The following is a 12,048-nucleotide window of genomic DNA, read 5'->3' as shown; positions in this document are numbered from 1 at the left end:
CATGAAGCAAGAATTTTTTGTAAATAGATAAAAATATGTAGATAGCACACACTTAGGGAGGTTATATACCTTTATTTCCTTAGGGGCCGAGGGTATTAGGAATTAAATTTACTGGGTATACATCATAATCCTTAACACAACATGAATTATCCAGAGAGATGTATCTACTTAAAAGATATTTAGCATTTAGTTAAATTTATTCTAAGAGATAACACAGAAAATATAGACAGTCTTAAATGGGTTCTTAATTTTTTTCTATATTCTTGCTATAACCCCAATGACCCAGACACATTAAAATTATTTAATTATCGTTTATTCCTGGATGTTAGGGCACTGAAACTTCTTTCAAATTCTCAAAAAATCTCCACATGAATGCATGTGATATATTACTTTGTGACTGTATTAGTACAAAGTCACAAAAATAAATTAAGGAACTCAGAAAATCTATCCAAATTAACAAAGTACAGACAATTAACATTGATACTACAATATGCCAGATAATTTTTTAAAGCCTGCATAGAAAATTCAAGTGGAATAATTTTATAGGACCATAAAATTTGCGATATTGTCTGAGATTCATTCTGAGGCACTGGAGTGGAAGACTTTTAACATATGAATTTAGGAATAGGGGGAAAGTTTAGCTCCCAGCATAGTCCTTGTAGTAAATTGGTGCTATTTTGAAGCTATCTTAAAACAACGTAAATTTGTAAAGTTGTACTAACTATATATATTTCCAAAGTGAAAGATGATTTTGACAAATTAGCAATAAATACATAAGTCACTGGGGAAAGTTTTAAGAAACACAGCGTTTTACAACTGTTTCATGAAGAGTCACTCATGATACCTTAATTATTATTTCACTAAGTGGTGTGTGTGGAACCAGTGAAGGCTCCTGAGTCAAAGGTCAGAGCTCTCCTCTCTGTGTTCCTGTCATAGTGCTTTATTTTTATTTATCCTGAAAGAGCATGGACAACAATGATCCTACACCTTTGTAATACAGCACTTTGCACAATGTTCAGTGTTGGTGTTCAACAAATAGCACTTCTTTACTCTCACCAGGAGTCCCTAAGAAGAATGCATGAATTAATTTGAGGCACATTAACATCAGCTATTCAGACTACTTATCACACGGGCATGTGAGGTGGTAGAGACAGTAATAGCTTGCACTACTGAATTAGATAAAATATATTTTATCAATAAAATGGTACGTGCTCACCATTGTTTCTGAACGTTTATTGACACATTTCTTTTTTGAGAGGAGTGGGTCTAAGATGAATTTTTTTTTTCTTGAAAGATAGATGATAGAGAATAGATCAACATAGTAGATACATATATCTAAGATATAATATATAGTGTGTATTATATATCTTGTCCTCTCTATGGCCATACATCCTGAACACACCCAATCTCATCTGATCTCCAAATGTTTAAAAATTATTACATGCCATCATTTTGAGCAACATCCAGGTAATCTTACTGTATCAAAAAGGGAAGAAAAAGAAATCATAATAAGGAACAGTGCAGATCTGGCTTCACCAAGGTGGAGATGCCAATGCAAGGACTCAGAGAAACTCTCATGTATATGCCACAAGTAGCAAGGATTCCCAGAAATCGCACAAAGAAATAAAACTATCCCCCCAATAGGTCTGTCAGCCTACTCAAGCAAGATTTCTTTTGGTAGTGAAGCAGAATATTTCCCTGATCCTTTCACAGGACTCACAACAGAGGTGCCTCATTTACTCAGTCAGCAGCTCTCAACTCTTGTGGGAGGGAGCACTAGCGAATAAGGCAGGAACTGGATTGCAGGAGCCCTGGAACCAGCTGGCCGCTTTGGTGCCAGCAGGAGCAAACTCCACTCACTTTTACCTGCTGTGTTCCACCCCTTTCAGGAGGGACTGAGCAAGTGCAGGAGCCAGGGCAAGCCCTTTTAGGCACTGGCAGGAGCAAACTCCTTGTGGGCTTTGCAGCAGCATCAGGGGAGTGGTGCCTGCGACCCCTGAAGCCCCAGAGGGCATGTTACAGTCCTCTGTTAGCTCCCGGATCCACAGACAGCTTAAGTGTTAACAGTTCAGTGGGCCTTCTCTCTTTTCATGTGAGGTGTCTGCCTTCTGCCAGCGAGGGAAAGGGGCCAGTGTGAAGCCTTTTGTATTCACACTTGTGGCTCCCAAGCTGTTGTCAGGTGTCCACGAAAAATGAGGTTGCATGAATGAATTAAAGGATGGTAAATGTGGGAGATTTTATTGCCAATGAAAGTCACTCTCAGTGAGGAAGAGAGCTGAAAAGGGGAAGTAATCTTCCCCTAAAGTCCAGCCATCTTCGGCAGGGTTCTTCTCCAAAGTTATGTGGTCAAGCCATCCCTCTGAAGTCAAGCCGCTCCTCTCTGGAGTCTAGCTGTAGTCCCCAATGTCCAGCTGCTTCTTCCCTCTGCTGGCTGAATCTGGAGTCATTATAGGCACAGGATGGGGTGGGGCAGGGTCATGAGTGATTTAGGAAAAGGCAAATTTCGCATGGGAAAACGGGGATATAAGTTCTCACTTTGGGCCGTGGTCTCAGGCTTTTCAGCTTGAGGGTAGGGCTTCACCAGGGACCTGCCCTTTTTTACCTAGAATTTCTCTGCCTCCTGTCCCCATCATTTCCTCTCTCAAAGTGGAACATCTAACTGCCATTAGAATGCAGACAATGACCAATCTTAGCTACTTCCTCCTTACTGGGGACATTGTTTTGAAGAAAACAGCAGTCAGATTTCCCTCCAGAGGTTTACCCCAGGGTCTCTGGTAAAAGGGAGCCATTGTCCGAGGCTCCAGTTACATGACCCTTTGGAGCTTGATAGCCTTTAGGTGAGAAGAAACAAGTTTTACGAAGGTAAGTGTGCGTGGATCAAATGTATGGATTATACAAAAAGGGCTTAAAAGGAGATAATCTAGTGACAAAGTTTACAGAAATAAGAAGTAAAACATACTACTCCTTCTGGAAACAGTATTATATCCTGTGGTATAGAACAGACTAAAGGTAAAAACAGCAAACACAGGCAAGAGCAAGACTATAAAGAGGATATCCATGGAAGGTTAAGTATGAACACTTATCTTTTGTAATTTTTAGCTTGAGGTCCCCAACCTCTTCCTACTGGTACTTTGAGTACTCTTTGGGTTCATGGAGGTAACTCCAGCAGCTTCTCAGGCCTTTACTTGGGTGTAACAAATTCGGGAATCTATTCCAGTGACTTATCGTAAAAGACAGGGGCTGCTTTCAGGAGGTTCTCTAAAGTACTATCGGGTCCCAGGGCCTGTTTCTGCAGCTTCCTCCTGATCTCAGGGGCTGCCTGAGGAATGAATTTATCCTTTAGGATTAGTTGTCCCTTGACTGAATCAGGAGATAGAGAGTTGTGCTTTACCAAGGCCTCTCTTAATCTTTCCAGGAGGGAAGTGGGATTCTCATCAAATCCCTGGTCTATCATGGATAGCTTAGAATAATTGAGAAGCTTAGTTCTAGTCCTACATAATCCCTCCATTATGCACACCTGAAAGTGTCTCCTCTTCCATTCTTCCATCTTGTCAGTGGGATCCCATTTAGGGTTATCCAATGGTACTACTTCTCTTCTAGTTGGATAAAGTTTGACACTATATGTGATACAAAGCTCATCTCCAAATCTCTCTGCTACTTGCAGAGCAGCCTGCTTCTCAGTGTTAGTTAGGGTTTGATTCAAAAGTAACATAACATCTTTCCAGGAGAGTTCAAATACTTGACTTAAATTCTGGAAAGCCACTATACATCTGTCAGCATCATCTGAAAACTTGCCAGGATTCCCCCTTAATTTGCCTTAAGTCCCATAGAGGGAAGGGGACCTGGATCTTACTGAGGCCAAATTCACCAGGCATCTGTTGGAGGGGCAAGAGGGAGACTGGGGCTTATCTAGGGTGAGGAATTCTAGGAGGGGGCAAACAAGAAAGAGAAGCTGGATAGGGAGGATGGGGTGGACCAAGAGGAGCAGGCAAGAGGGAGCTAGCTCCCTTGCTAGAGGGGCCTCTGGGGTTCACCCCCGGCAAACTCTCTGTGCATTGCAGAAAGGAAAATGATCAGATTATTTGGGGACTACTAGACACTGGCTCTTAGCTGACGTTTATTCCAGGGAACCAAAAATGTCACTGTGGTCCTCCAGTTAAAGTAGGGGCTTATGTAGGTCAGGTAATGAATGGAGTTTTAGCTCATGTCCCACTTCCAGTTGGTCCAGTGGGTACCCAGACTCATCCTGTGGTCATTTCCCTAGTGCCAGAATGTGTAATTTGCATAGACATACTTAGCATACTTAGCAGCTGGTAGAATCCCCACACTGGCTCCCTGACTGGTAGGGTGAGGGCTATTATGGTAGAAAATGAGAGGCAGCTCAGATGGAAGCCATTGAGCTGCCTCTACCTAGAAAAACAGTAAGTCAAAAACAATATTGCATCCCTGAAGAGATTGCAGAGATCAGTGCCACCATCAAGGACTTGAAAGACACAGGGATGGTGATTCCCACCACATCCCTGTTCTACTTTCCTGTTAGGCCTGTGCAGAAGATAGATGGATCTTGCAGAATGACAGTGGATTATTGTAAGCTTAACCAAATTGCGACTTCAATTTCAGCTGCTGTACCAGATGTGGTTTCATTGCTTGAACAAATTAACACATTTCCTGGTACCTGGTATGCAACCATTGATTTGGCAAATGTCTTTTCCTCCATTCCTGTCCACAAGGCCCAGCAGAAGCAAATTACCTTCAGCTTGCAAATTGCCTTCAGATGTCTTACCTCAGGGGTATATTAACTCTCCAGCTTTGTGTCATAATCTTGTTTGCAGATATCTTAATCCCTTTTCCCTTCCACAAGATATCACACTGGTCCATTACAGTGATGACATTAGTATGATTGGATCCAGTGGGTGATAAGTAGCAAACACGCTGGACCTATTGGTGAGATATTTGCATGTCAGGGGATGGGAAATAAATCTGACTGAAATTCAGGGAACTTCTACCTCAGCAAAATTTCCGGGGTCCAGGGGTGTGAGGCCTATTGAGATATTCCTCCTAAAGTGAAGGGTAAGTTGCTGCATTTGGCCACCCCTTCCACCAATAAAGAGGCATAATGCCTAGTGGGCCTATTTGGATTTTGGAGGCAACACATTCTTCATTTGGGTATCTTACTCTGGCCCATTTATTGAGTGACCTGGAAGGCTCCTAGTATTGAATGGTGTCCATAACAGGAGAAGGCTCTGCAACAGGTCCAGGCTGCTGTGCAAGCTATTCTGCCACTTGGGCCATATGACCCAGCAGATCCAATGGTGCTTGAGGTGTCTGGCAGATAGAGATGCTGTTTGGAGCTTTGGCAGGCCCCTATAGGTGAATCACAGCAGAGGCTTCTAAGATTTTGGAGCAAGGCCCTGCCATCTTCTGCAGATAACTACTCTTCTTTTGAGAGACAGCTCTTGGCCTGTCACTGGGCTTTGGTAGAAACTGAATGTTTGACTATGGGTTATCAAGTTGCCATGTGACCTGAACTGCCTATCATAAACTGGGTGCTTTCTGACCCATTTAGCCACAAACTGGGGTGTGCACAGCAGCATTCCATCATCAAACGGAAGTGGCGTATAAGTGATCGGGCTCGAGCAAGTCCTGAGGTCACAAGCAAGTTACTTGAAGGAGTGGCTCAAATGACCATAGTACCCATTCTTGCCACTCTGCCTTCTCTCCCCGAGCCTTCAGCGATGGCCTCATGGGGAGTTCCCTATGATCAATTGACAGAGGAAGAGAAGACAAGGTCCTGATTTGCAGATGATTCTCCACGGTATGCAGGCACCACCTGAAAGTGGACAACTGCAGTACTACAGCCCCTTTCTAGGACATTCCTAAAGGACAGTGGCAAAGGAAAATCTTCCCAGTGAGCAGAACTTCAAGCAGTGTACCTGGGTGTGCACTTTGCTTGGAAGAAGAAATGGTCAGATGTGCAATTATGTATTGGTTTATGGGCTATAGCCAACGGTTGGGCCAGATGGTCAGGGACTTGGAAGAAGCATGATTAGAAAATTGGTGACAAAGAAATTTGGGGAAGAAGTGTGTATGTGGACCTCTATGAGTTGTCAAAAACTGTAAAGATATTTGTATCTCACGTGAGTGTTCACTGAAGGGTGACCTCAGCAGAGGAGCATTTTAATAATCAGGTGGATAGGATGACTCGTTCTGTGGACACCACTCAGCCTCTTTCCCCAGCCACCCTGTCATTTCCCATTGGGCCCATGAGCAAAGTGGCCATGGTGGCAGGGATGGAGATTATGCATGGGCTCAGTAACATGCACTTCCACTCACTAAGGTTGACCCGGCTATGACCATTGTTGACTGCCCAATTTGCCAGCAGCAGAGATCAACTCTGAGCCCTCAATATGGCACCATTTCTTGGGGTTATCAGCAAGCTACTTGGTGGCAAGTTGATTATACTGGACCTCTTCCATCATGGAAAGAGCAGCAGTTTGTCCTCACTGAAATAGACACTTACTTTAGATACGGGTTTGCCTATCCTGAACCAGTGCTTCTGCCAAGACCACCATCTGTGGAATCACGGAATATTTTATCCACCATCATGGTATTATACACAGCATTGCCTCTGACCAAGGCACTCACGTTACAGCTAAAGAAATGTGACAGTGGGTTCATGCTCATGGAATTCACTACCCATCATCCTGAAGCAACTGGATTGATAGTACAGTGGAATGGCCTTTTGAAGTCACAATTACAATGCCAACTAGGTGACAATATTTTGCATTGCTGGGGCAAAGTTCTTCAGAAGGCTGTGTATACTCTGAATTAGTCTCCAATATATGGTACAGTTTCTCCCATAGCCAGGATTCACAGGTCCAGGAATCAAGGGATGCAAGTGGAAGTGGCACCACTCATCATCACCCCTAGTGACCCACTAGCAAATTTTTGCTTCCTATTCCCATGACATTATGTTCTGCCAGCCTAGAGGTCTTAGTTCCAGAGGGAGGAATGCTGCCATCAGGAGACACAACTATGATTTAATTAAACTGGAAGTTAAGATTGCTACCTGGACACCTTGGGCTCCTCCTACCTCTAAGTCAACAGGCTAAGAAAGGAGTTAGACTGTTAGCTGGGGTTATTGACTCAGACTATGAAGATGAAATCAGTGTACTACTCCACAATGGAGGTAAGGAAGAGTATGCATGGAATACAGGAGATCCCTTAGGGTGTATCTTAGTATTACCATGCCCTATGATTAAGGTCAATGGGAAACTACAACAGCCCAATCCAGACAGTACTGCAAATGGCCCAGACCCTTCAGGAATAAAGGTTTGGGTCACTCTACTAGGTAAAAAACCACAACCCGCTGAAGTGCTTGCTGAAGGCAAAGGGAATACGGAATGAGTAGTAGAAGAAAGTAGTCATCAATACCAGCTACAACCTCATGACTAGGTGCAGAAATGAGGACTGTAATTGTCATGAGTATTTTCTCCTTATTTTGTTAAGAACATGTTTGTGCATGTATACACTTGTACTAAGAAAATATCTTCATTTTCTTTTTTTTCTTTATCATGTGACATAAGGTTTATTGACTTCATATCAGCATCTAAGTGTTATTAACTTTATGTAATAGCATTTGGGTTGGGGATTGGTGTTTCCAGTTGTGCAAAGGATAGCTGTATTATGTAAGACATAATTATGACCTTATTATTGTCTTTATTTGAAGATTTTGTATAATTTCAGGAGACGTGTATGGGTTCAAGTTGAGAAAAGGTGGACTTGTGATGGTTAATATCGAGTATCAACTTTTGATTGGATTAAAGGATGTAAAGTATTGTTCCAGGGTGTCTCTGTGAGGCTGTTGCCAAAGAAGATTAACGTTTAAGTCAGTGGACTGGGAGAGGCAGACCCGCCTTCCATCTAGGTGGGCAACATTTAATCAGCTGCCAGCGTGGCTAGGATAAAAGCTGGCGGAAGAATATGGAAGAATGAGATTGGCTGAGTCTTCTGGCCTCCATCTTTCTCTCATGCTGTTTCTTTCCTGCCCTTGGACATTGGACTCTCAGCTCTTCAGCTTTTGGACTCTTGGACTTACACCAGTGATTTGCCAGGGGCTCTCAGGCCTTTGGCCACAGACTGAAGGCTGCACTGTCGGTTTCCTTACTTTTGAGGTTTTGGGACTTGGACTGGCTTGCAGATGGCCTATTGTGGGACTTCACCTTGTGATCGTGTGAGTCAACACTACTTAATAAACTCTCTTTCATATACACAATGTATCCTATTAGTTCTGTCCCTCAGAGAACGCTGACTAATGCAGATGGAAATCACATTGTTCTGAATTACATATCTGATGGCTGGACCAAAAGCTCATTCTACCTAGTAAAACGTCTGCAGTTTGCAGTAAAACTCTTATTATTATGAAAAAAGATATAGGAGCAATTTCAAACTGTGAAAGAAGAAAGGGAAAGATACCATAGAAAAGTCTAGGGTCTTGGTTAATGTCCTAATGGGCAGTTGGGGACTGGAGCCCCTCTAGGAGCCTTCCGGCAACACTGAGTAGTGACCTTGGCCAGATGCCTACAGTTGCCCTAGGACTTTATTCCGGTCTGACACGACAGCCAGACCTGCATAAAGGTAAACAGAGCCAACATTCTTTGGGTTAGAAAGAGAGAGGTAACAGGGTTCTATCCTGTCCCCTGCAAATGGTATAGCTCGGAGGAAAGTCTGAGGACAACAAATCTTGGAAAAGAAGTGAAGAGACAGATCCGGCTGATCCGCATTTACTCACCCTTCTTACGTATCCTGTACAGGCCCCCAGATGCAGCAGAATATTTCCCTGACCCCTTCGCAGGACTCGCAACAGAGGTACCTCATTTACTCAGTCAGCAGCTCTCAACTCCTCACAGAAGGGTGTGCATGAGTGAATGAGGCGAGAACTGGATTGCATGAGTGCTGGAAACAGCTGGTCACTTCAGTGCTGGCATGAGTGAACTCCACTTACTCAGACTCACTGCAGGAGGGAGCACACAGCTGAGCGGGCAGGATTTGGGGTAAGCACTTTTGGGTACTTGCAAGGGCAAACTGTGCAGGCCCCACAGCAGCAGCATCTACAGGGGGGTGCCTGTGACCCTTGAAGCTTCAGAAAGCATGTTACAGTGCTCTTTTAGCTCTGCTGTCCACAGACAGCTTAAGTGTTAACAGCTCGGTGGGTCCTCTGCCTTTGCAGCCTCTTATATCCACACTTATGACTCCCAAGCTCTTGTTCAGCATCCAGGAAAAATGAGGTTGCACAAATGAATTGAAGGATGTTAAATGTGGGTGATTTTATTGCTGATGAAAATGATCTTCAATGAGAAGGGGAGCTGAAAAGGGAACAGGGCAGAAAGATAATCTTCCTCTGAAGTCCAGCTGTCTCGGGCAGCATTCTTCTCCAAAGTTATGCCATCAAGCTGTCCCTTTGAAGTCCAGCCACTTCTCTCTGACATTTAGCCATAGTCCTCCATATCCAGCTGCTTCTCTGCTTTGCTTGCTGAGTCCAGGGTCTTTATAAGCACATGATGGGGTGGGGCAGGGCCATGGTGGCTTAGGAAAAGGCAACATTCGAGTGGGAAACAGGGTTATAAGTTCTCAGTTTGGGATGTGGTCTCAGGGTTTTAGACTAGAGGTTGAGGCTTCACCAGGGACCCACCCTTTTCTGCCCAGAATTTCTCTGCCTCCTGTCCCCACCAGTAGCTTTTAGACGATCATCTTACTTTAGGAAAAAGTAAAACATAAGACTTTCTATTGTGAAAATTTTCTAAAGTTTTTGCTCTGATAAACATTGGCTTTTGTTTTGCCTGTAGAGTCAAACTTTACAGGAGTGGTATGCTGGAGATGGCTGATACTATCATGAGAGTACATTATCAGACACTCAGAAATTTTACAAACCATTTGCAATTTTTAGCTTGAAAAACATCAAGGAAATTGTCAAATGCTAAAAATCAAAGCTTTTATTTTAGAGAGGTTTTTACCAGCAGGCCATTGTCACAGGCTTTTTCTTCTTGTTGTGGCAGTCATGAAAAGGTACCTCTGGATCCCTGACTGCAAGGAGCATAATTGACTGATGGCTCCATACATTATGCTTTAAAATTCATCATTACTTTTGTCCCAGGACTAAGCTTCCCAAGCATTGCTCCTAACTGATAAAGAAGCACAGCAGAATGCTAACATAGACACCTTCCTGGGAGATGCAGGTTTCCTCTAACAGGTGACTTGGACTCTAGGATTCCCCAGAGACCTTACTGAACTTTCGCTTGAACTGCAGTGCAGTCCAAGATGTTCCACCCAACCTACATTCACTTCCCCCTTCACTCAAGGTCAATCCTTCATCATGTTCTGATGTCTTTGCCAGCCTCTCCCAGCTGCCTCCCCATTTCCTCTCACACACACTTACTTTAATAAACTTCTTGTATGCCTAATCCTATCTTGATGTCTGGTCTCGGAGAATCTGGACCAAGTCACACACATACATTTTCAGCTGCACCTTAGCTTAGTGTCTCTAAATTGTGACACTGCCCTGTATTTTATAATCCCAACGTTTTTCCATACACATTCACCCTCCATCCTACCCCCAGGTCCATGCTCCATGATAAACTGTCTTTCCTATTTCTGCACATTCTATGCTATACCGCTGAGAATGTTTACTCATTATTTTTAAAATATATTTATTGAATGTAACATATAACTTAAAAGTGCACAAATTTCAATCTCACAAGAGTTTTTATGAACTGAACTAGCTCCCAGATCGAGAAACAGAACATTACCAGTACCCCTAAATCTTACTCCATGTTCCTTTCTAATCACATCCTTTGTCTCTAGGGTTACTATGATTCTGACTTTTTAAAGCATGCATTGTTTTTGCCTGTTTTTGTTTGTTAAGAAATTGAATCATACAGTATGTGGGATTTTGTGTCTGGCTCTTTAAACTCAACAATATGCTTGTAAGATTCATTAATATTTTTGTGTATAATTATAAATAGCTTATTCTCAATGTTTCTGCAACGCTATATAGTATTCCATTATATGACATATCATAAATGATTTATATTTTTAATTGTTGGCAGACTTTTGTATAATTTCTAATCTAGGACCACCACAGAGAGTGCTGCTATTAACATTCTACTGCATGTCTTTTTAGGAATATATGCGGACATTTTCTGTCGAGTTTACATAAGGGACTTACTGGGTCAAAGGTAATGTGTATGTCTGCTTTGGTAGATGCAGCCAGTTTTCCAAACTGTATTATATATACTCCCATCAGCAGAGTCTGAGAGTTCCAGTTGCTTCACATCTTCACCAATACTTGGAATTGTCTGCTTTTTTATTTCAGCTATTCTGATGAGTGTGCTCATTGTTCATCTGCAAATTTGAGTTGGTATTTATACGGTGTCTTAATTTATTTTCTGTTGATTTATATAAACCGGGTAATTTATAAAGAAAATAAATGAATACTTATAATTATGAAGGCTGAGAAGTCCAAGGTTGAGAGGCTGCATTAGATAAGGGCTTTCTTGCTGGTGTGGACTCCCTGCAGAGTTCCAAAGTGGTACCGGACATTACGTGGCAAGAGGGCCGAGTGTGCTAGCTCTGGTCTCTTGCTCGTCTTCTAAAGCCGCCAGTCCCAGTCCTATAATAACCAATTAATCCATTAACCCATTAATCAATCCATTAATTCATGAGTGGATTAATCCATTAATTCATGAGTGGATTAATCCATTCATAAGGCCAGAACTCTCTTTACCCAATAACTTCCTTTTTTTTTTTTTTTTTAAGATGGAGTCTCGCTTTGTCACCCAGGCCGGAGTGGCGTGAGTTCGGCTGACTACAACCTCCACCTCCCAGGTTCAAGCGATTCTCCTGTCTCAGCCTCCCAAGTAGCTGGGATTACAGGTGCCTGCCACCACGCCCGGCTAATTTTTGTATTTTTAGTAGAGGTGGGGTTTCATCATGTTGGTCAGGCTGGTCTCGAACTCCTGACCTCAGGTGTTCCTCCCTCCTCCACCTCCC

General features: G+C 42.9%; 1 long non-coding RNA gene across 1 annotated transcript; it reads right to left on the bottom strand.

The window, feature by feature from the left end:
* Positions 1 to 2,221: 2,221 nt before the first annotated feature.
* On the bottom strand, positions 2,222 to 11,668 carry LOC110743278. The gene is made up of 2 exons (XR_002522074.2): positions 8,792 to 11,668; positions 2,222 to 2,437 (listed from the first exon to the last, which is right to left on the bottom strand). It is a non-coding gene; the product is annotated as an uncharacterized LOC110743278 (long non-coding RNA).
* Positions 11,669 to 12,048: the final 380 nt, after the last annotated feature.

Source organism: Papio anubis, chromosome 3 (genome assembly GCF_008728515.1).
Source record: "Papio anubis isolate 15944 chromosome 3, Panubis1.0, whole genome shotgun sequence".
Classification (NCBI taxonomy): domain Eukaryota; kingdom Metazoa; phylum Chordata; class Mammalia; order Primates; family Cercopithecidae; genus Papio; species Papio anubis.
This window is presented reverse-complemented; position numbering and strand designations above follow the sequence as displayed.